Source organism: Ranitomeya imitator, chromosome 1, assembly GCF_032444005.1.
Source record: "Ranitomeya imitator isolate aRanImi1 chromosome 1, aRanImi1.pri, whole genome shotgun sequence".
NCBI lineage: Eukaryota > Metazoa > Chordata > Amphibia > Anura > Dendrobatidae > Ranitomeya > Ranitomeya imitator.
In genome coordinates this window covers 471,476,690-471,502,456 of record NC_091282.1, presented here as the reverse complement: position 1 = coordinate 471,502,456, position 25,767 = coordinate 471,476,690, and the positions used below count along the sequence as shown (strand labels likewise).

General features: G+C 42.7%; 1 protein-coding gene across 3 annotated transcripts in view; it reads right to left on the bottom strand.

Annotated features, from left to right (window-relative positions):
* LINGO2 (leucine rich repeat and Ig domain containing 2) overlaps nucleotides 1-25,767 on the bottom strand; it is a 2,506,396-nt gene that overhangs the window by 1,247,997 nt on the left and 1,232,632 nt on the right. For all 3 annotated transcript variants that reach the window (XR_011320767.1, XM_069765264.1, XM_069765275.1), the window contains one exon: nucleotides 13,483-13,536. The gene's annotated coding sequence lies outside the window, so the exon portion shown is untranslated. The remainder of the gene's footprint in view (nucleotides 1-13,482; nucleotides 13,537-25,767) is intronic.

The window sequence follows — 25,767 nt, the reverse complement described above, 5'->3', positions numbered from 1 at the left end:
CACGCGGATGCTGGCCGTAATTAAGGAGAAAAGGAGTTTGACCAGTGGAATCGGCTACGGCATTGTTCAGGGCAAATTCCACCCAAGGTAGCAAAGATGCCCAGTCATCCTGCCTAGCAGAGACGAAATGTCGCAAATATGTCACCAGAGTCTGGTTGGTTCTCTCCACCAACCCATTCGTCTCGGGATGGTATGCAGAGGAGAGGTTTAACTCTATGCTGAGTAAACGGCAGAGCTCTCTCCAAAACCGAGATGCGAACTGGGGACCCCGATCGCTGACATCTTATCAGGCATACCATGCAAACGGAAAACGTGTTTAATGAACAACACCGCCAAGGCCCGTGCTGAGGGTAACCAAGGAAGCGGCACCAAATGCACCATCTTGGAGAAATGGTCGGTGACAACCCAAATAATGGAGCAGCCACGCGACTTGGGTAGACCCACCACAAAGTCCATCCCGACCATCTCCCAGGGCCTGTCTGCCACCGGTAGAGGGTAAAGCAACCCAGCAGGCCGTTGCCGAGGAGACCGATTCTGGGCGCAAGAAACGCACGCCTGAATATAGTCCTTGACATCTCGGGCCATATGCGGCCACCAGTATGTTCTCGCCAGAAGCTCAGATGTCCTCTTGGTCCCAAAATGCCCACCCACTCTGGAGGAGTGAGCCCAAGAGAGAACCTCCGGTCGCAAGTTAGCTGGTACGAAAGTCTTGCCCGGGGGCACAGATTCTAGCGAAACCGGAGCTACAGTTCTCAGGCTCTCAGAAGGGACAATAAGCCGAGGCTCCTCCTCCTCCTTCTCCGATGACACCACGGAGCGGGAGAGAGCATCAGCACGAATGTTCTTCTCCCCGGAGAGGAAATGGAGAGTAAAATGGAACGGGGAGAAGAACAGGGACCATCTAGCCTGGCGAAAATTCAGCCGCTGGGCCGTTTGCAGATACACCAAGTTCTTGTGGTCAGTGAAGACTTGGAAGGGAAAGCGAGCTCCCTCCAAGAGATGTCTCCACTCCGAAAAAGCCAACTTCATGGCCAGCAACTCCCTGTCCCCGATGGAATAATATCTCTCCGCTGGTGTGAAGGTCTTGGAGAAGAAGAAGCAAGGATGCTTCCGACCTTGAGCATCCTTTTGGAAAAGGACTGCTCCAGCACCAACGGATGAGGCATCCACCTCCAAGATAAATGGCTTATCAACATCGGGGCGATGTAGGATGGGAGTGCTAGCGAAGTGTGACTTGATCGAGAGAAAGGCTTTGGAGACCTCCTCTGACCACAACTTGGGATTTGCTCCCTTCTTGGTGAGGGCAACCAAGGGAGCTACCAAAGTTGAGAAGTGTGGAATGAACTGGCGATAGTAATTAATGAACCCCATAAAGCGCTGCACCGCTTTAAGAGAATGGGGTTCCTGCCAGTCCATTACAGCCTGTAGCTTGGCAGGATCCATAGCCAAACCCTGGGTAGAGATGATATAACCAAGGAAAGGCAAGGACTCCTGCTCAAACACACACTTCTCCAACTTGGCGTAGAGGGAGTTTGCCCGTAAGAGGTCAAAGACTTTGCGAACATCTCTCCGATGGGAGTCAATATCTGGAGAGAAGATGAGAATATCATCCAGATAGACTACGACCGAGGTGGTGAGCATATCCCGGAAGATGTCATTCACAAAGTCTTGGAAAATGGCTGGGGCATTACAGAGCCCGAAGGGCATCACCAGATATTCATAGTGCCCATCCCTGGTGTTAAAAGCCGTCTTCCATTCATCCCCCTCACGGATGCGAATCAGGTTGTAAGCACCCCGCAGATCTAACTTTGTAAATACCCTCACTCCCCGTAGCCTATCAAACAGCTCAGATATCAGGGGTAGTGGGTAATTGTTCTTAACGGTGATGGCGTTAAGACCCCTGTAGTCTATGCATGGACGTAAGTCTCCAGTCTTCTTCTGTACGAGGAAGAACCCTGCCTCTGCCGGTGACACTGACTTCCTAATGAATCCTCTTGCCAGATTCTCCTGGATGTACTGGGACATTGCCTCCGTCTCCGGGAGAGATAACGGATAGACTCGACCCCGGGGAGGCTCAGCACCAGGCAAGAGGTCAATAGGACAGTCATAGGGGCGGTGAGGCGGAAGGGTCTCCGCAGCTCTTTTGGAGAACACGTCTGCATAGGGCCAATAGTGCTTGGGGAGAGAGGAAAGATCTGCGGGTACCTGTGTAGTAGCAACCTGAACGCTCTCCCTCAGACATCTACCCTCGCAAGATTTACTCCAACCCAAAATTCTCCCAGAGGACCAATCAATATGAGGAGAATGGTAGCGAAGCCATGGTATCCCCAACAGGACCTCATCAATTCCCTCAGGAATGACTAATAGGGAGATTATCTCCTGATGTGATGGAGACACAGATAGCGTGAAAGGAATGGTTTGGTGGGTAATCTGTGAAGGTAGTGTTGACCCATTTACCACTTGAACGGTTACCGGCTTGGCGAGCATCACCAAGGGTATTGCGTGACGCTGGGCAAAAGCGAAAGACATAAAGTTACCCTCTGCCCCAGAATCCACGCATAGGTCGACCATAAGAGTGGATGGGCCTATGGTAATTGTCCCCTTGAAGGACAACTTTGAGGCAAACGTCGCCGTGTCTAGTGTACCTCCTCCAACTGCCACTAGACGCTGACGTTTCCCCGACCGCTGAGGACCCTTGGAGGCAAGGTGTCCTGACTGCTGGCAAACATGACGGACCTTATGTGCACAGGCAGACTGAGACTTGGATCCCGCTCGTGTCACCTCTAAGGCCTCATGTGACTCGGATGCCTGGACTGGAGATTCCAAAGGTTTGGCGAAGGTGGGAGCCAGCTGAAACCTCTGCCTACACTGGGCTCGCTCCAACCTCCGCTCGTTAAAACGGAGGTCAATACGAGTAGATACGGCTATGAGCTCCTCCAGTGTGGCGGGAATCTCCCTAGTGGCCAAAGCGTCCTTCACATGGTCAGCCAGCCCCCTCCAAAATACGGGAATGAGGGTTTTATCTGGCCATTCCAACTCAGACGCTAATGTCCGGAAGTGAACAGCAAAATGGCTGACCATGGTTGAACCCTGAGTCAAAGCCAGCAGTTGGAGCGCTGTATCATGGGTGACTTGAGGTCCTAAAAAGACCTGTTTCAGAGTGTTCAGAAACCTAGGAACACTCCGCACCACATGATCGTTGCGCTCCCACAGCGGCGTAGCCCACTCCAACGCTCTGTCTGACAGGAGAGAGATTATGAATCCCACCTTTGCCCGCTCAGTAGGGAAACGTGCAGCCAGAAGCTCGAGGTGTATACCACATTGGCTCACGAAACCCCTACAGGACTTACTGTCCCCAGAGTATCTCTCAGGCAAAGGAAGGTGAGATAGGGTCGGAACAGAGGTGGCAGTGGGTAAAGCTACTGCAGCCACGCTAGCAGCCTGAACAGCTATTGCGGTAACATCCACCGCCGAGGTTGCACGCTCAAGAGAAGCCAACCGGCCCTCCAGCAGCTGGATGTACCCCTGCAATCGCTGTTCATCCGCCATTACTTAGCCAGATCCTGGCGCTAGTATACTGTTAGGATTGGCGGAACGCACCAAATATATAATTTATTAAATGGAATTGGTGCGTTCGCAACCCGGGATCCACCGTGCAGGAAAGCACCTGCTGCTAAATAATGGCGGCTCTATATGGCGGTATATACCAACTCTGTTAGCTTCACAGAGTAACCGCGAGAGGAAAGCTCTGTGCCCTGTTAGACTTTCACAGAGGCACAGGCCAACTACCCAGGTGTGAGCAGTGAGTGGTCATGCATGCATACAAAACTCCTCGCCGGAGATGCCAGCATTCTAGGGGCTTATTTCAGCCGGATCCCTGAACACACTTAAACACAATCTCCTCGCTGGAGGTGCCAGCATTCTGGGGGCTTATTTCAGCCGGGTCCCTGAACACATTCAAACACATGACCACATTGGCGCAATGCATATAGCATTAGACGATACTATCGCATGGCCGTGCGGTCATGCGCAGTTTATATAGTTGCAGCACAGGAAGCTGCTACTGAAGTTTTTGCCCTTTCAGGACCTTCCAGAAGGACCAATGGAAAGTGCTGCAGTACCTGAGCATGTTTTGCCCTTTCAGGACCTTCCAGAAGGACCAATGGAATGTACTGCAGCACCTGAGCATGTGACCGAACATGTGGCCCTCGACCTCCAATGGGAGACCCTGCCCTGGGCATGCTCAGTGTGAGTAAACAAGGACTTAGTCCCAGAGAGGCTCGCTAGCCGCAGATCAGTGCAGGGTACCATAGGAAAGCCAGAAAAGGCAGTAGTGACCCTATGCACCGAATCAGCCCCAGCGAAACGCTGAGAGTGACGTCTCCGCTGAGCAGAGCCCACTGCGGCTGATACCGAATGGGAGACCGCAGCAGACACGGATCGAGATTCCCCCTGTGCAGCAGAGGAAACTCGACTCCTAACACTGAACCTGTTAAAGTGGCTTAAGAGTAGTGTCGGACTGAAGAACACAGGGCCCACCAGAGAACATCATTATTGGGATCCACCATTCATTTACTATAGAAATAAGAAAGGTTAAAGACTGCAACAAAAAAGGTGGATAGTGCTGTGTACAAAACATGTGAAACAAAATATCAGAGATTTCTTTCATTTTTCGTATAGACTACATTATATTTGAAGAACTATGGGATCTACTTGATTAATAAAATTATCAAAGGGGGTGGTGTGAGGTAGTGGTTTTGTTTGCTTGTTTTTAATAAATTATTTTTTTTTTTGTAACATGTTATTGTAGCCTTAGTAATGGAGGTACTGTATCTAATAGGCACACTTAAATTGTCATCGTTGTGGGTTAATGTCAGCTATCAGTGTTTTGTTACCTCAAAGATTGAAATCCTCTCACTATTATTTCACTAACTAATGCACGAGAATAATTGGGAAGGAGTTGGTTTCCCCCAGAAACAGACCATCAATTGTGATAGTTTTGGTCTGGGACGGCTGCAAGCTATTATATTTAGATTATGAAGTAACCAGCACCCAAAGACCTTCCCATCCCGAAAGGATACATTTGTTGGTGTTTGTTTTCCATTGACTAGTTATGAAAGTATGAAGGCTCACATAGATATATGTAGTAAATAAATAAATCAGATGGCTTCAATTGTGAAAATATTATCCTGTGTTAGCTTGAAAATGTAACCGGGGGCTTACGAAGGCAAGAATGATCTTCATCTATTCGAAAAGAAACAGAAATAAATGGTCTCAGCTTAGTGGAATGCAGACTGCTCAATTCTGCATAAAGAATTATAAAGCAAAAATAACATGTGCTCCTCGCATAATCAACCAAGCTAGAAATGACTGCAGTACACTGATATTATCAGGATGGGAAGGTCCATTAATATTGCTCCCTTTACAACCTTAAAACATCAGCCAGCAGTCCCCCAAGAGGTGGCCTGTCACATTGAATGGTCCAATTTTGAGGGTGACTCAGCTGTTCTCAATAGCTTGCTTTTGTGTAGTTAAAGAAGTTATTCAGGATTTTTTTTACTATGGGCTTAACAATTACCAGGCAGGTAGTTACTAACTACCTATCTCTTCCACTCGGCGCTGGCTCAGAGTGGTCACTGACTGCTCCGGCCATTGACTCAGTCCACGTTAACAGAGCAGCTGTTTCTCTTCCAGGCTGCTCTGTTCACGAGGTGTGACTTTCGACATCATGCAGCATAATCGCATGTGTAATGTGCATACAATTATTATGGTTGAGGTTATCCTGATCTTTTAAAAAAAAATCCATTTGAAAATGGCGCCCACCTCGCCTGCATAGTTGCAGCTATTGGTGTATATAGAGGTGATTCGATAGCTGCTACTGTGCACGCACCAGTGGCGCCATCTTGCTAGAGAAAAAAAATGTCCTCCTCCAAGATGGCGCTGCCTACGCAGTAGCAGCTATCGGATCACCTCTATATACAACAATAGCTGCTACTGCTTCTGCACGGCGGGTGTCATTTTCAAATGGATTTTTTTTAAATATCAGGATAACCTCAACCATAATAATTATATGCACATTACACATGCAATTATATTGCAGCACAGGCGCCACGGCCGGCACCTGCCTGCAGAAGGTTTTTTTTTTCAGTATGTATATGAAATATTCATAAGACCCACACAGGCCTTCCCAGAGCATGAGCATATCATTAACTGAAAACTGAAAATAAAGATTAAACAACAACCACAAGATGGATTTCATCTACCAAAATCTCATTGTAATCAGTATAACGGCACCAACCCGATACTGTCTGTAGGTTACTGTGCACAAGCCTGCTGACAGGTTCCCTTTAACTAGTTATGGCTTAATGAATGTAGAAAGAGAGCGTTTTGCAGCTCTCCATCATTATAGACTATTTATGGAAGGTTCTGTTACTATATCACCTATAAGGTGATAACTGATTATGGGCCCGTAGCATAAATGATTATACTCATGTATAATGCATGTATAGCTGTCAGTGTGTACACAATAAACACATACCTAATAAATCTACACACAGAAAATCTTATTTTACAGCTGGCTTGCTGTGTGCAGGTAAAAAGACTCCACTCCCTCTCTATGCCCATACAGCAAGGAATGTAAAGAAGCTGCGGAGACACCATCACGTGTTTCTCGACGCAAGCAGTGAATAGCCAGGCTTTTCCCCGGGAAGGAACAACCACGGGAAGGGCAGCATCCTATGAAGGAAAGCCACCTATGCCAAGCATGGTATCCATCCACAGACAGCTGTTTCGGGGTTTTTGCCCCTCATCAGTGTGGAGTAGGAATCTGGCTATTAGGAGCAGTGCCTAGTAAAAAGGCTATAAAGGCACACATGATTGGCCTCAGGGACACCAAAACATCCAACACTGCGGAGACACCATCACGTGTTTCTCAACGCAGTGATTCCAGAACACTGCCCCCATCCCTTATGGGAAATATGCAGATGCATGTAAAGAAGCTGCGGAGACACCATCACGTGTTTCTCGACGCAAGCAGTGAATAGCCAGGCCTTTCCCCGGGAAGGAACAACCACGGGAAGGGCAGCATCCTATGAAGGAAAGCCACCTATGCCAAGCATGGTATCCATCCACAGACAGCTGTTTCGGGGTTTTTGCCCCTCATCAGTGTGGAGTAGGAATCTGGCTATTAGGAGCAGTGCCTAGTAAAAAGGCTATAAAGGCACAGATGATTGGCCTCGGGGAGACCAAAACATCCAACACTGCGGAGACACCATCACGTGTTTCTCAATGCAGTGATTCCAGAACACTGCCCCCATCCCCACTCCACACTGATGAGGGGCAAAAACCCCGAAACAGCTGTCTGTGGATGGATACCATGCTTGGCATAGGTGGCTTTCCTTCATAGGATGCTGCCCTTCCCGTGGTTGTTCCTTCCCGGGGAAAGGCCTGGCTATTCACTGCTTGCGTCGAGAAACACGTGATGGTGTCTCCGCAGCTTCTTTACATGCATCTGCATATTTCCCATAAGGGATGGGGGCAGTGTTCTGGAATCGCTGCGTTGAGAAACACGTGATGGTGTCTCCGCAGTGTTGGATGTTTTGGTCTCCCCGAGGCCAATCATCTGTGCCTTTACATACAGCAAGGAAGACAGTAGTTTGTGTGAGGGTGAAGGAAGGAAAGAAGGCAGGAAGGAAGGAATGATGGAAGGGAGGAAGGAATGAAGTGTTAAGGTGACACAGAGAATTTTAAGGTAGGTAGTATCAAGCTCAAAATTGATGCCAATATTAACTTAAATGATGCTTCAGACTTCAGCCAAAGTGTTTCTGCACCTAACATACAGAAGCTAAGGGGAGGGCCAACCAAAGGATCCTCCGATGCTCTGCTGAACTAGTTCGACACTGTCTAAGAGTATTCGACTTGCCTATTCAAGCCATTGAAGCTTGGAAAACTCATTTTGAACTTTTGCTGAAGATTGATGCCTGATTGAATGGTTATCCTATGAAATTGATTTCAGGAGTGGCAGCTGTAGTTTTTAAGGATATGAGCCAAAAAAAGAGACAAGACAATATAAGCTGCTCAAACTCTAAGAGTGGCTATGCGAAACATCAGTCAAGGATGGTCTGAGAATAAAGTGTAGTAGATAGCTGATTGCACTTAGGACTGTAGTATGACCTGATTACTGTAGTTCAGTCTCGTTGAATGGAGGACAAAAAGTAAAAATAACTGACCCTGAAGAGGTCAGTTATAAAAGGAAATACTTGCACTCGTCCTGCATTTTTTATCCGAAAGCTGAATTGTTATGAAAGTTACATTATAACTATTGTAAATGAAAAACTATTCAAGTCCTTTTCTTAAATGTGCAAACAAAGCAACCAGTTAAAATCAAACAAAACCAGCAAGCTCTTGAGCTTTGTATCAGATTTGTAACCATCAAGTTTGTGGTGCCACTGTACACTGTGTGCAGAATTATTAGGCAAGTTGTATTTTGATCACATGATACTTTTTATACATGTCCTACTCCAAGCTGTTCAGGCTTGAGAGCCAACTACCAATTAAGTAAATCATGTGATGTGCATCTCTGTAATGAGGATGGGTGTTTTCCAATGACATCAAAACCCTATATAAGGTGTACTTAATTATTAGGCAACTTCCTTTCTTTTGGCAAAATGGGTCAGAAGAGAGATTTGAAGGGCTCTGAAAAGTCTAAAATTGTGAGATGTCTTGCAGAGGGATGCAGCAGTATTGAAATTGCCAAACATTTGAAGTGTGATGATCACCGAGCAATCAAGCGTTTCATGGCAAATAGCCAACAGGGTCGCAAGATGCATGTTGGGCAAAAAAGGCGCAAAATAACTGCCTATGAATTGAGGAAAATCAAGCGTGAAGCTGCCAAGATGCCATTTGCCACTAGTTTTGCCATATTTTAGAGCTGCAACGTTACTGGAGTAACAAAAAGCACAAGGTGTGCGATACTCAGGGACATGGCCAAGGTGAAGAAGGTTGAAAAACGACCACCTTTGAACAAGAAACATAAGATAAAATGTCAAGACTGGGCCAAAAAATATCTTAAGACTGACTTTTCAAAGGTTTTATGGAATGACGAAATGAGAGTGACTCTTGATGGGCCAGATGGATGGGCCAGAGGCTGGATCAGTAAAGGGCAGAGAGCTCCACTCCTACTCATACGCCAGCAAGGTGGTGGTGGGGTACTGGTATGGGCTGGTATCATCAAAGATGAAATTGTGGGACCTTTTCGGGTTGAGGATGAAGCTCAACTTCCTGACCTACTGCCAGTTTCTGGAAGACAAATTCTTCAAGCAGTGGTACAGGAAGAAGTCGGTATCGTTCAAGAAAAACATGATTTTCATGCATTACAAGACTCCATCACATGCCTCCAACTACTCCACAGCATTGCTGGCCAGTAAAGGTCTCAAAGAAAAAGAATAATGATATGCCCCCTTGTTCACCTGATCTGAACCCCATAGAGAACCTGTGGTCCCTCATAAAATGTGAGATCTACAGGGAGGGAAAACAGTACACCTCTCGGAACAGTGTCTGGGAGGCTGTGGTGGCTGCTGCACGCAATGTTGATCGTAATCAGATCAAGCAGCTGACAGAATCTATGGATGGAAGGCTGTTGAGTGTCATCATAAGGAAAGGGGGCTATATTGGTCACTAAATTTGGGGGGTTTTGTTTTTGCATGTCATGTTTATTTCTAAATTTTGTGCAGTTATATTGGTTTACCTTGTGAAAATAAACAAGTGAGATGGGAATATATTTGGTTTTTTATTAAGTTGCCTAATAATTCTGTACAGCAATAGTTACCTGCACAAACAGATATCCTCCAAAGCTGGCCAAAACACTCCAACTTCCAAAAATATTAAGCTTTGATATTTATGAATCTTTTGGGCTGATTGATAACATAGTTGTTGATCAATAATAAAAATAATCCTCTAAAATACAACTTGCCTAAAAATTCTGCACACAGTGTTGTGAAGAAAGATCTAGTTAGGAAAACTTACAAGCTAATTTGGTCAAAACTATGATGTATAGCATCAACATTAGTATTTGGAAATTATATACTCTTGTCGCATTGCAGATTCTGCAGTTGGTATACGCAATATAACATTGGAGAATTTGTTTCTTGAAGATATATTTTGCATTACATCACCATAACACAAAGATTTTCTTTTATAAATAAGATAAGTTCTGCAATTTATTCCTCTTAGAAAGACTTTGGTAATTTGTATTTACCTAAATAAATAATGTGATTGAAACTGCAAATTTTGATAACTTTATGTAAATCCTTTTTTTGAACTGCTAGAAAAATAATAACCCTATATATTTGTCATATTCATCACGGGCACAAACTCCCTTACTTTTACAACATTAAACCTTCAAAGTATAAGTTGCTAAAATGGGAAGCGACATACCATCTCTGGCTTGTCTAGGTAAGGAGGCTTATTCGCCGTGCAATGCTCCTCTGGGAAATATAATATGCAAATTGCCTCTTCTGAGAAAAAGAGGACTTAACTCTATAGCACCACCTGTTGAAAGTAGCGATCCTACAAGTCACAATCAACTCTTTAACGAGTCTTGCAATATGACTTAGGATTAAAGCCAAATCAGTATCTCAATTCGCAGACACGGTGTTTCGGGCTGTTGGCTCTCGTCAGTGCGAAGCATGAGAACTAATTTGGCTAGGTGAGAGGCTCTGGACTGGGGTCTAAGGGGTATCGTTTCTCCTTATGAAGAGTGACATGCCATCTCTGGCTTGTCAAGGTAAGGAGGCTTATTCGCCGTGCAATGCTCCTCTGGGAAATATAATATGCAAATTGCCTCTGAAACGATACCCCTTAGACCCCAGTCTAGAGCCTCTCACCTAGCCAAATTAGTTCTCATGCTTCGCACTGACGAGGGCCAACAGCCTGAAACTCCGTGTCTGCGAATGGAGATACTGATTTGGCTTTAATCCTAAGTCATATTGCACGACTCGTTAAAGAGTTGATTGTGACTTGTAGGATCGCTACTTCCAACAGGTGGCGCTATAGAGTTAAGTCCTCTTTTTCTCAGAAGAGGCCATTTGCATAAAATGGGAAGCTAAGATGAAAAGTTTGATGTCAAAGTACTTGAAGTCTGGACTGGGGTCTAAGGGGTAACATTTCTCCTTATGGAGAGTGACATACCAGCTCTGGCTTGTCCAGTCCAGAGCCTCTCATCTAGCCAAATTAGTTCTCATGCCTCGCACTGATGAGGGCCAACAGCCTGAAACACCGTGTCTGCAAATTTAGATACCGATTTGGCTTTTATCCTAAGTCATATTGTAAGACTCATTAAAGGGTTGATTGTGACTTGTAGGATCGCTACTTCCAACAGTTGGCGCTATAGAGTTTAAGTCCTCTTTTTCTCTAAAGAGGCAATTTGCCTAATGAAGTCTGGATGCATTAGGTTGACTCCAGCACAAGCACTAATCATTGTCAAAACAGGTCTTATTGTGGATGAGGTTGCATTGTGAAAAGAAACAAGAGAAGTGGTCACTGTCTGTTTACTACAATGATGTAGCTAATAACACAGTTAAAACCATGTTTTGTCCAATGTTTTATTGAAGAGAAGAGATATCAGTTCCAATTTCAAATTAACCAAAGACATATAGACATTTAAAGAAGATATGACATCTGTATTCTTGCTGTTGAATACAATGCTTGACTGTGTCCATAATCATGATATTATAGAGGGCTTTTCACAATTTTAGCATGTTATATGGCATCATTGTGGAATACTGGCTGCAAAGCAGAAAAAAAAGTATTTTTTTATTTTTTATATATTTGTTTTATTTTATATATCGTTTATAAATGTTATCTTCTAATTTCACCTTCAACCAAGGAAGGGTGAAGTGGAGAGGAAATAGCAGAGATTCTTCTTTGGAGGTGTGTACTTTTCCCCCTACATTACTTTTCCTAATCATAAGCAGGAAGTATCAAAAGACTGACCGGCACATCCAAACAGAAATCAGGTGTAAACAGGTGCATACTAGAGTTGCCTTCTGCAAATATAACCAGCAAATAAAGTAGCGCTCTGTAGCACTATAGCATGCAAATGTGTTACTTTATTTGTTGGTCTTCAGCAGGAAGAGTCATGCAGGTGAGTGGGGGTGTGCGCGAAGAACTCTCCACTAGAGAAGCTTGAAGAAGGCTTTGTGTTGTGAGACATGCAATGACACATTTCATGAACTCTGCATCTGCTGTGTAGAGTAGAGCAGACTTATGTGTCATTACAAACACCTTTTGATCTCTAAGCAGTGTGGATAAACATGGAATACAACATAGTTACTTGGAATAACAAACACCGCTTGTCAACTCTACGTTCTTATTTCTACTTTCCTTCCCATCTCACTGACAAGAAATGAAAGCTGTAAGAGGTGGCACATATCTCTGCTCTTCCCTACACAGTAGTTGCAAGGATCACAGTTAGTGCATGCTTCACATAGTGAAAGCTCCTCTAAGGCCATGTTCTTTTTTTCCCCCAGCATGACGCCTTTGCTTATGATTGGGCAATGTCAAACAGGTGGAAAAAGTACACACCTCCAGAGACAAATTCATGTTAGTGTCTTTTTGCTTGAAAGGGAAATTCAAATCTAGAGATTACTAGCTAATATATCGGTAATAGAGAAAATAAATCATAAAATAAAAATTAGGTTTTATTCCATTCTGCAGCCGCTATTCCATGCGGTGGCCAATGTAACTTGCTAAAACTGGAGAAAGGTCCTTTGTAGGTAACTTCTTGATCTAGATGAACTAAGGTAAGTTTCTTCTCTGTCAGTCTAAGGCTGCCGTCACACTATCAGTATTTGGTCAGTATTTTACATCAGTATTTCTAAGCCAAAACCAGGAGTGGGTGATAAATACAGAAGTGGTGCATATGTTTCTATTATAATTTTCCTCTGATTGTTCCACTCCTGGTTTTGGCTTACAAATCCTGATGTAAAATACTGACCAAATACTGATAGTGTGACGGCAGCCTAAGGCTGTGTTGACACGTTCAGTATTTGGTCAGTATTTTACATCAGTATTTCTAAGGCAAAAACAGGAGTGAGTGAAAAATGTAGAAGTGGTGCATATGTTTCTATAAGGCCACCTTCACACGTTCAGTATTTGGTCAGTATTTTACCTCAGTGTCTGTAAACCAAAACCAGATGTGGGTGAAATATGCAAAATGGTGACGTGTTTCTATTATACTTTTCCTCTCCTGGTTTAGGCTTACAAATACTGATATAAGATACTGAAAAAATACTGAAAGTGTGAATGTGGTCTTAAGGTTATAATCATTAATTTCCAAATTACATGGTAGAGATTCAGTAGTGACACCACAGCTTTAACTATTTTTTTACTTTCAATAATTATGATGTTTACTAATAAAGAAAACTTTATTGTGAAAACAGCAATGTGAAATTACTTATTTTTTTCAGTAGCAGTCACTCTTACCTTTATTTGTGGTCATGTTAAAGTCAACATCTTCCTTACTCTTGGTGTCTCAGTCTGTTAGAATGATAAAAAAGGAAAAATGAATTACTAAAAATATTTTTTTTTCATCATATGTAAAACAAGAAAGAAGAGTGTGCTGTTATTATTATACTATGCATATCCTTGGCAGAAATAAAAATGTAGTATGAATTCCAGTTTTTCACACAGCATGAATGAATAAGAGCTGGCTTATTCATCAAATCCATTTTATATCTGTAGCATATGAATTTAAAGGCATTTAAGGTCTCACCTGCATTGTGTGACCTTTCGATAATAGACTAGAAAATTATATTACTAGACCTACTTGGACTCTTTGATCAGGAAGGTTAAACTAGAGTAAACATGTTTCTATCATTAAGTAAATGTAACTTACAAAATAATTTATATTATTTAATATGACAATTCACTTATCATTCGGCATTAACTACTACATTAACTGTGGACTGGTATACATGTGCTATAACTCTGTAATAACAATTTAGAATTTCATTCCACAGTCAGCATCTGCACAGAAGTTGTACAGTTGCAGGTGCGGGAACCTAATGAAAGCCTCAGGCAGTCATCCCTGTAAAACAGTCTATGTATGCAGGTTCAAACTGGCCCACCGGAGAAACAGAGGATTCTCTGGTGGGCCCAGGCACTGAAACTTGCTGGCATACTAGCCATGGGCTGCCTAGGGCCCCCAGCCAGTGGGCAGCTGCTATGGGGGCCCCAGTGCTGGCGGAGAAGCAGCAGGAGACAGGAAACAGAAGCCCCTGTCCCCGCTGCTAAAGGGAAATTAATATTCACTGCTCCCCACGCCCCCATGGGCATGGAGAGGGGTGAATATTAGCTTCACTTTAGCAGCCGGCAGTATTTGCCGTAGTCTGCACAGTGAACATAAGTCATGTGTGCCAGCACTGTGCATACTGACCATTCTCCCGTTGTCTTACTGGGCAGAGCATTGACATAAAAAGTCTTCAGGATACATGAGCGCTGTATTACTTACAAATCCTGAGCCGCAGTCTGCAGCAACCAAGCATGTCAGCTGTTATCCGTGATGCCCGCACTGCTCTCTAACTAGCTGTGGGAGGAGCCGCGAGCAGGACGTCCTCCCAGTGGGACATCACCCTACTCCTGGCTCCAGCATCAGAACTACTCAAAGAGCAGTACGGGCATCACTGATAACAGCTGATATGTTCGGTAGCTGCAGACTGCGGCTCAGAATTTGTAAGTAACACACCGCTCGTGTACTGATGACTTTTCTGTCACTCTCCACTCTTCCCTGCGGGAGAGTGGAGCAGCTCTTGATAAGGTTTAAGGTAACATTGATTGGCCACAGCGCAGCTAATCAGTGTTAGCTTTGTTTGTATCCTCTTCTCCCTGGCCATACAGCACAGCTCAGGTAATGAGCTGTGCGGTCATCTACAAGGCATGCTCCTCTCCCCCACAGTGCAAGCAGCAGATGGAGATAGAGGACACCCTGCTGCAGCTGCAAAGGTTGAACAAGGGCACAAGTCTGGGGTGATAGAGGGGGAGGGGCTAAGTTACTTAGGGATAAATGAGGTCCCCATTACCTCATCTCACCTTTCGCTGCTGACTGACTGCACCCCCTCCCTCTATATCACCTCTGACTGAGTCCCCTCCCCTGTATTGCTCCTGACTGAGCCCTCTCCCACTCTATGACCCCTGACTGAGCCTCCTCCCTCTAGATCACCCCTGACTGCCCCCTTATCACCCCTGCTGAATCCCCTCGCCCCGGAATCACCTGAACTGAGCATCTCCATCCCTGTATTACCCCTGACTGCACCCCCTCCTCCTGTATCACCCCTGACTGCACCCCCTCCCCCATATGACCCCTGCTGAATCCCTTCACACTGGAATCAACTGAAGTGAGCATCTCCACCCCTGTATTATTCCTGACTGAACCCCCTCCTCCTGTATCACCCCTGACTGACTGTGTCCCTTCCCCCTGTATCATCTCTGACTGTGTCCCCTCCCCCTGTATCACCATGACTGCACCCCCTCACCCTGTATCACCCTGACTTTACCACCTCCCACTGTATCACCGTCCGCCACCTCACCTGTATCACCCTGACTTCGTCGCCTCCCCCTGTATCACCCCTACTGTGAAACATCCCCCTGTATCACTGACTGCACCACCTCCCCCTGTATCACCACTGATTGACTGTGTCCCCTCCCCCTGTATCACCCCGGGCAGTGTCACCTCCCTCTATATCACCCCTGACCGAGCCCCTCTGCCCCTGTATTACCCCTGACTGAGCCCCTCTCCGCTGTATTACCCCTGACTGACTGCATCCCCTCCCCCTGTATCACTCCTGACTGAGCCCCTCTCCCCTGTATTACCCCTGACTGACTGTGTCCCCTCCACCTGTTTCACCCTTAACTGACTGCGTCCCCTCCCATGTATCACCCCTGATTGATCCCCTCTCCCCATGTATCACCCCTGACTGACTGCATCCCCTCCCCTTTATCACCCTGGCTCTGACTAAAACTTTTCATTCCCTACTACTAACAAAATGAGGGCCTTCATAAAACATTAAGGCCTTACAGGTGGCAGAGATTTCTGTAACCAGTGTACGGAGGGATGTGAGAGAAAGCTCTTTTGATATTACTCCAATGTCATATATAAGTGATCTATGACCCGCACCACTAGAAGAGGGGGATTTCACTTAATGTATTTGCTGCAGAAATCAAACAGCAAATTAACAGCGAAATATCTACACAGACATTGTGCAGATATTGCTGCATTTACTACTATGTAATGTCACACCTTTACCACTGACCTGATTCTTTGTACTGCAAAGGATGAAATCAGTGGTGAATATGTTAAATCTGCATCGGTCAATTCCTGCTGTGGATTTTCTCAGAGCATAGATAAGATGTCATAAAATCCCCTCCTCTACACTAGTGCTATAACACATTTCCCTACTGGTTAATAATCACCAGGAGACATTTATCATTGAGTTTGAACCAAAATGTGGGCGCCAACCCATGCTATATCATTAAGACATGTACTACCTTATGTTATACCCTGATATTAGCACGTGATATCGCACATATTTATTTCTATGTAGCTACATATTGGGCCCCAAGAATGATTTTCCCTGGTGGGCCCAAGGTGCTCCATTCCGACTCTGCATGTATGGATACATACATGAAGAAGATTCTAAGTCTCAGGAGATCCAGGTGTAGAAAGGAGGTTGAATTTTACTGTAAACTGAAGCTAATTTGTCACCCCCAGTTACAGGGAAAATCAGAAATAATAGAAAATTTACTTAAGAACGTAGTCTCCAATAGCCCATCCCAGTATGTAATAGGTGTAATAATAATAATAATAATAATAATAATAATATTAGCAAATACCTCCAATTTGATATGTAGTACAGTTTTTTCTGATTCGCTATGTCTCTTTCCTATTAGAGGTATGTGCTAATATTATTATTGCGCCTTCTACATATTGTAATAGGATCTTGGATATGGGAATACCCCTTTAAATGTTGAAATACCCCAAAGATCTTTTTTGACCTTATGTGGGAAACAATATATGAAACAAATAAGAAAAAAATTACACAGGATAAGCAGGAAAAAAATAAAAAAATAAGCTATTGCCAGTCTGAACAATTGTTTCTATCTTTGCTCCGAAAAAAATGCAAAAAACATATGTCCATATACAGTCATGGCCGAAAATGTTGACACCCTTGAAATTGTTAGGAAAATGAAGATTTTCTACCAGAAAATATTGCAATTACACATGTTTTGTTATATACATGTTTATCTCCTTGCATGTAAGGTAAATTGGAAATCATTTTACACAAAACCCCAAAAACGGTCCAGATAAAATTGTTGGCACCATCAACTTAATATTTATTTCCACACCCTTTGGAATAAATATCTGCAATCAATCACTTCCTACCACCATCAAGGAGCTTCTTTCACCTCTCAACTGGAATTTTGGACCACTCTTGTTTTGCAAACTGCTCCAGGTCTCTCAAATTTGAAGGGTGCCTTCTTCCAACATTAATTTTATCTCGCCATGGGTGTTCAATGGGATTTAGATCAGTACTCATTGTTGGCCACTTCAGGACTCTCCAGTGATTTGTGTCCTTTCATTTTTGGGTGCTTCTTGAAGTGCTATGTTTGTGTAAAGCTAGTCACTGTCCATGGACATGGCATGAGGCAGGAAAGTCAATTAGTTCTGTGGTGAAATACCAAGAGAGCACTTCATAAGCAAAAAGGCAAACACAAAGGCAAAGTCAGGTCACAGTCCAAAGTCAGAATACTAGGAGAAAAGCCGATAAAGTCGGTAAACAGTAGAATGATGAGTTCTGCGCGAAATCGCTATATGCTTCTCATTTGTCCACAAGATACTTTCCCAGAATGATTTTTGCTTACTAACATACATTTTCACAAACGGCAGTCTAGATTTTTTGTGTCTCTGTGTCAGCAGTGAGGTCCTGCTCGGTCTTCTGCCATAGCGTTTCAGTTTATGTAAATGTCAAAGATAGTTTGTACTTGCACTGATGCACCCTGAGCCTGCATGACAGCTTTAATTTATTTTGAACTTTATTAGGGCTGCTGATCCACCATCAAGACTATTCTGTGTTGCAACCCTCCATCAATTTTTCTCTGCCGTCCACTTTCAGGAAGATTAACTACAGTGCCATGGATTGTAAACACCTTGATTATGTTGCGCTCCAAGGACAAAGAAACAACAAGATCCCTGGGGATTGACTTGGAACCTTGAGATTGTTGATATTTTTCAACAATTTTGGTGCTCAAGTCCTCAGACAGTTCTCTTCTCCTCTTTCTGTTCTCTATGATCAGTGTGGCACACAAATGCATAAAATGCAAAGATTGAGTCAACTTCTCTCCATTTTATCTCATTTCAGGTGTGATTTTCATATTGCCCACATATGTTACTTCTGTTACTTGCCACAGGTGAGTTTGAATGAGCACCACATGCTTGGAACAAAGTTGCTGACCCACAATTTTGGAAAGGTGCCAACAAGTTTGTTGCCCATTTGTGAGGTTTTGTATGAAATTATGTCCAATTTGCTTTTTTCTCTATATTTTTGTGTTGTTCCAATACACATAAAGGACATAAACATATCTAACAAAATATGTGTAATTGCAATAATATTCTGGGAGATATAGTCCATTTTCTGAAACAATTTCAAGGGTGCCAACACTTTTGGCCATAACTGTATATTACAATAATGATCTTGAAAATTTTCACATAATTTAAAACATTCAAAAGAGAAACAATTCATCCCAGTGAATAACATCCACGGAACAATACAAAACCTATATCAAAATGGACAAGAAACTAAAGCATCAATGAAATTTTTAAAACCAAATTTATTTTAAATAAAACATAAGACCGAAAAACTGACAACAGAACTATACCATATCATATTACAAAAAATAATAAATAAATAATGTGTAATCTGTAACAATCTAACCAAAAAACAAAGAATTACAAAAGTCCAAATCACCATATACAGTATAAAACCAATAACAAACTTTATTAAATAAACTGCACAATATAAATATATCCAAAAATAATTATATGTATATATGCGGTAAACAATATATACCAACACAGAGGTGTCAAGGAGAAAGCATAACGGTATGCCGGATTAGGTGCAAGTTACACAATACATCCCAAAACATGAGTATCGAGTGCAGAGATAGAAAAAGTGGCGGTATATGGGACCCTATAACAAATCATGGCATAATAAGCCGTTCCTGTGTAAATAAAAGGATCCAAACCCACCGTTAAGGCACTATAATAACGCACTTACCCATGGTCAGTATAAGGGGGAGTGGCCTGCACTTCACCCGGAGGCCCCAGACGCGCGTTTTGCGGTATAGCTTTATCAACAGGGTTATGCTTTCTCCTTGACACCTCTGTGTTGGTATATATTGTTTACCACATATATACATATAATTATTTTTGGATATATTTATATTGTGCAGTTTATTTAAAGGGACTCTGTCACCTGAATTTGGCGGGACCAGTTTTGGGTCATATGGGCGGAGTTTTCAGGAGTTTGATTCACCCTTTCCTTACCCGCTGGCTGCATGCTGGCTGCAATATTGGATTGAAGTTCATTCTCTGTCCTCCGTAGTACACACCTGCGCAAGGTAAGATTGCCTTGCGCAGGCATGTACTAAGGGGGACACAGCATGAACTTCAACCCAATATTGCGGCCAGCATGCAGCCAGCGGGTAAGGAAAGGGTGAATCAAACACCTGAAAACTCCGCCCATATGACCCAAAACTGGTCCCGCCAAATTCAGGTGACAGGTTCCCTTTAATAAAATTTGTTATTGGTTTTAAATATGGTGATTTGGACTTTTGTACTCCTTTGTTTTTTGGTTGTATGTAATTGGAGTTGTCCATCTAACTGGACACATTTGGGGTGTCCAGGGAGGGATATATACCCTCAACTACATGAATTATTGGTGTCTTTTGATTATACATAATCTGTAACAATCTGTAGCTCACAGGGCTCACAGGGACTCTGACTCCAACGTACGTGTCGCCTCAGTAGCTTTTTCAAGGACTCCTTGAAAAAGCCACTGAGGCGAAACATACGTTGGAGTCGGAGTCCCTGTGAGCTACAGATCACCTCCACACAGGTACTAGTATTTCTCCAAAGACTTTAATGCACCTTGCTGTCTTGATAGACCATTTATTATATTTTGCACAAGCACTTTATAGAGTCTGGTTAGACGGCTCATTATTGTTGTATATGTGGGTTTTTTCTCCCCTGAAGTATATTTTGTCTGGTATCCTTTATTATACTATTTGGATCTGTTTTTTCACTTATTATTTATTTATTATTTTTTGTAATTTGATATTGTATAGTTCTGTTGTCAGTTTTTCGGTTTTATATTTTATTTAAAATAAATTTGATTTTTAAAATTTCATTGATGCTTTAGTTTCTTGTCCATTTTGATATAGGTTTTGTATCATTTAAAACATACATTAGTAATTTGTTTGTGGCTGCAAAAAAATTATAAGAAGCAGACATGTTTCCTCTCACATATAAAAAAAGAGGCAAAAATGATTTGAATAACCAATCTAGAACATTTTTGAGCTGTTGAAATCGCATCTGATAAAAAAAAAGAACAGGGAAAAAGGATACTCTTGTCTAAAACTTGTTACGATATGTCCTCATATAGGCTAATTACTAGTGATGAGCGAATATACTCGAGATTTCCTGAGCACGCTCGGGGGTCCTCCGAGTATTTTTTAGTGCTCTGAGATTTTGTTTTCCTGAATGATTTACATCTGTTAGCCAGCATAAGTACATGTGGGGGTTACCTAGCAACCAGGCAACCCCCACATGTACTTATGCTGGCTAACAGATGTAAATCATTGAGCTGCGGCAAGAAAAAACAAATCTCTGAGCACTAAAAAATACTCGGAGAACCCCCGAGCATGCTCAAGAAATCTCATCACTAATAATTACCAGTAATACTATATATTTTTACTCAATATAGCAGGAATAATTTCTTATATATTTTTCGATCTCGTATTTTTACAATTACAGTTAATTGTTGCTGTTCACAATGCTTGCAGGTGACGTTATAATTATTCTCTTTTGCACCGTCTTGGCTTAAAACACTGAGGAAGACAAGGCTTATGAATTACAAAGAGAAAAAAATATTAATAATGAAACAAAGTGTTCAAAACATTTTCGGACATAGTACACTTTAAGGCGAACCCAGTGTAACTATCTCTGCTGGGACAGGGTGAAGCATGGGAAGGCTATGGCAGGTTCAACATGATGTCTGCTAATTTATCCAGCACTGTTAGAAAGTAAGGCTGATTATAAAGTCTTTGCCTTTTGGTAGTTTTTAGAGCATTACACAGGTTCCACATACAGGGGTTAAATAATTCTCATTTAAGAAACTATTTCTCGCTCAGCATGATAAATCTTATTCTAGACGAAAAATAAAGAGATTCTGCAAACTGGCAATCAGTTGACACAACGTTCTTCTCCAGTTCTTTTGGAAATAGCACTTTGGATCAAACCAAATGAGTTTCAGCATATATAGAAAAAGAAGAACCTGCAGCTGGCACTCACAGAGGTATTGGTGTGACAGCTAAGCAGATGCAGGATGACCTTTCTGCAATAGGTGTTTTGTATTGAGTGCAAAGTCTAATCAAATGAGTTCTATCACAGCACTTGAATGCCACTGGAATCCTTTTTCAACACTGAATAAGACACCGGCAACTTCCAGTTTAATAAAACCGATGCAATCAAATTTTTTTCTTATATACAATTTTTAATTTACTACTTATAAAACCCAGGGGATAAAATTATTAAAATTTTAAAATAAAGTAGATACTTTATAATACAGAAAAGTAATCACATTAGAAAAATAACAGTGCTGATGGCTCAAGTTGATTTTCCGTGAAGCTCAATTGATACAATGTTTGGCCATACAGGATCAACCGTCCATCTGATTTAGTGGAGTATAGGAAAGAGATGACGGAAGGGTAGAAATACACATTATTACTATATGAAGGCATTTATTGCATCCGATAGTGGTTGTCATTTCATTGTGTGGAGTGAGATCTAATTACTGTATATGTATATTGGTTACAGTATTCATGTTTTACATTTTAAAGGTTTATGAGATCCAAAAAAGTATTCAGTGCCACTCCAGTTTGTTGGCTGTGTCTGGTATTGCGGCTTAATTTTATTAACGTGAATGGACTAAACAGGAATTTACAAAATGCCGGCAATATCGGGAGCTCACTGTATGATAATTTTATTAACTCAATAAATGAATATGCAGATTGCACATAGTGGTGTTGTAACTTAACATTTGATGATGCATACAGCTATATAACAAAACTAAAAGGAACCTGTTAGATGCCGCAGGCCTCCTAAACCACCACCATATTTCACCATAGAGATGAGCAAACCTTTTAAACTTCAGTTAGGTTATGTTTGCCGAACTTCCTGATGTTCGTCGAACATAAACGAACACCATTGAATTCAATGGGAGGCAAAACCAAACGCATAGACAATACCCTCAGGGGGGCCCAAAAGCTGCCAAAACAGCTCAAATTAGGGGCAGACATCAGGAAAAGTAGCATCAATTGACCCATCAATTGTGTAACACATAATTTAAAAAAATTGACTTGGGTCCCCTTGTCAGCTTTAGATGTCAGCATTAGCAAGGCTGGTTATTAAGAATAGAGGGGTCCCCATGCTGTTTTTTTTATTATTTAAAAAACATAATTAACAAAAAAAATGGCTGAAGTCTGCCTTATTTTTGACAACCAGCCAAGCTAAAGCTGACAGCTTAGCGCTGGTATCTTCAGACTGGTAAGGGGCCATTGATATTTGCTCCCCATGCCTAAAAATAACAGCCCTCACCAGCCCAGATATGACGCATCTCTCAGTTGCTGCCTGGCTCTTCCCACTTGCCTTATGGCGGTGACAAGTGGGGTTCATATTTGTGAGGTTAATGTCACCTTTGTATTGTCCAGTGACATCAAGACCATGGCTTACAAATGGAGAGGCGTCTATAACACACACCCAGAATAAAGCCCTTTATTTGAAATAATGATACATACTCCTTTATTGACTCTAACTTAAACCATTTATTTGAAATAATGACACATACTCCTCTATTGACTCTAACTTAAACCATAATCACATCATCGCCTAGTCCACTGATGCCAATGTCAACTTCAAATGAATAAAAATAATACACAAAAATATTCCTCACCTAAAAATCCTACAAAAACCATGGAGTCATTGTCAAAAAAGTTATTATTGTCAATATCAAAAAAGTTTATCAAAACATAAGGCATAATACACGTAGCAAAATATTAAAAGTGGCAATTGTTTCATCAAAAAAACATGATTTATGGTTACTTAAAGTGCTTAGTTGTGCCCTGAGTAAACATAATCTATGAGGGTAGACTAAGTAAGAGCTAGTACCAAAATGGAATCACGTGTATTGGGTAAAAACATCTGTAGGTGTCTTAATAGAATTTGAAGTATAGCAAAAACCCAGTCTCAAGTCAGATTATTAAGAAAAAGCCCAGCTTACCAATACTAATGCCTGACAATGTGATGTCCAGTGCAGACCCATCACGTATTTTGCGTGGGTTTCTTTCGGAGATTGTTACTGTGTATGTCTCTAGAGCTGGTTATAAACATGTCAGACCAGATGCCCCATACAATCAGCACCATGAGCGGCGCATGCGCGGTACCCGCAGGTCTTGGAAGTTGCAACACTTCTGGCATCTCCTGTGGCGAGGCGGGTCATGAGGAAATCCCCCATGAAGTTAATGACCGCACCACGTTACATCTGGATGCCATAAGGGATGCTCCGCGAACACTACCATAGTGGGCATGCACACACTTTATGTATTGTGGTGTTGCGCCTACTGTTTATATTGGAGCAGACTCGCTTGGCACAGTATTAACGTAGTCAGGCACAGTTTTTCACACATAAATCAGTCCATACGGTTTATTTTATACAGCATAAACCGCATCGTGAGCCAGGTTGCACATCACCGGCTTACACATAGTCCACTACTTCATCACATATGAACATATAACGGCTACCAGTCTGTTCATACAGCAGAGAAACTTCTTTGCCGTATATTACAAAACCCCTTGTCCAGGGTTACCTTCGAGGAGCTCCGCTCCTCACGCTGACTCCTTGTCAGTCCTGGCTTTGCCAACACAGAAGCCGTCCCAGGCTCTGTAGGTACACAGTCTCTCCAGGTGCTTCCAGGAAGTCTCCACTCACAGGAGCTTCCATCACAGACCGTCCAGGTCCACGGTCTCTCCAGGTGCTTTCTGGAAGTCTCCACTCACAGGAGCTTCCAAAACAGACCTGACCTCTTCCAGGACCTACAGTACAGACCATTCAGGTCCAAACACACTCAACCCATGTGACCCACACCCTGGTCACATTATGAAGCTCTAACCACCCTCACAGGTGGGAGGTGTGTGTGTGGCTAGTTCAACCTGCCCAGCTCTCAGAACTAGCCCTGCCAGCCTCCCTCTAATGCAACATAATTACTTATGGGACTACAGGTCCCAGAACAACCTTACTTCAGGCTGGCAGTGCAGAGTGTCTTCCTCTGTGACACACGTACCGCCATTCACAATAATGCCGGACTTTGACTCATCACCACAGCTAAGCCTGCTATTACTATGCATTCCTATGGCTGTAATACGCCTCCATGATTATTCTGAAGAGACCATGCAGCGCCCCCTACCTGTAACAGGGTTCACTGCGCCACAGCATCCATACTGGAAATAGGTGAATATGAGGGCAACCAGAATCAGAAGACCATGGTATAAAATAAAGAATAATGTGCATCCTAACATGATTCTTAAAGTAAAAATAAGCATAAGTAAAAGATAATAACCCTATACTATATTAATAAAGTGACAGGTGTAAGGTAAAACGTCTATCAAGTATGACATAAAATAGAGGAATAAGTGCTATATTTAATGTGAATTCAGGATGAAATTTGATACATAAATATAAAACTTTTAATGAAAATAGAGTGAAAAAATGTGGGGACAAATTTCACATGAAGGGCTGACACCACTTTAAAACAAAAAAATCGACATATAAAGGGATGATAATGTTTACATTAAATATAAAGATAATCTGTGCGCATTACAGATAGGATGATATAAAAAAGTGTTAGTGACCAAATAGGAGCAAAAAGAGAAAATACACAAGTTATATTGTTATCTAGTATATAAAGTATAATATAATAACAGGGTGAAGTTACAAAGAGTAATCCAAATCTATTAAGGCCAGTCTCACATGTCCAGATAATTCCGGTACCGGAGAAATCGGTACCAAAGTTATCCGTGTCCGTGTTTCCATGTGCTCACGTGGCAAATCAGCCATGTGCCGCCTGTGTGCCGCCTGAGGACCACACAGACCGTGCAGGAGAGACATCGCTGTCCCCTGCGTGTGGTGCTGAACCCGGCATTCATCCCTTCTGTCCTGCTCGGCTGAAAGCTGCGCTTGCAGGAGAGAAGGGATGAAAAATCAAGTTTTTTTTGTTAAAAATAAAGTTTGGGGTCACCCATAGGGGTGGAGCCGCATATTCATCACTGTAATGAGCGGTACCACGTGACCGCTCACACAGGACAGACTGCTGGTGCTGAGAAGAGGCATCGCGGGAGCTGAGTGAGTATTTCTCTGCAATCTGGCACACGGGAGGTGGGAG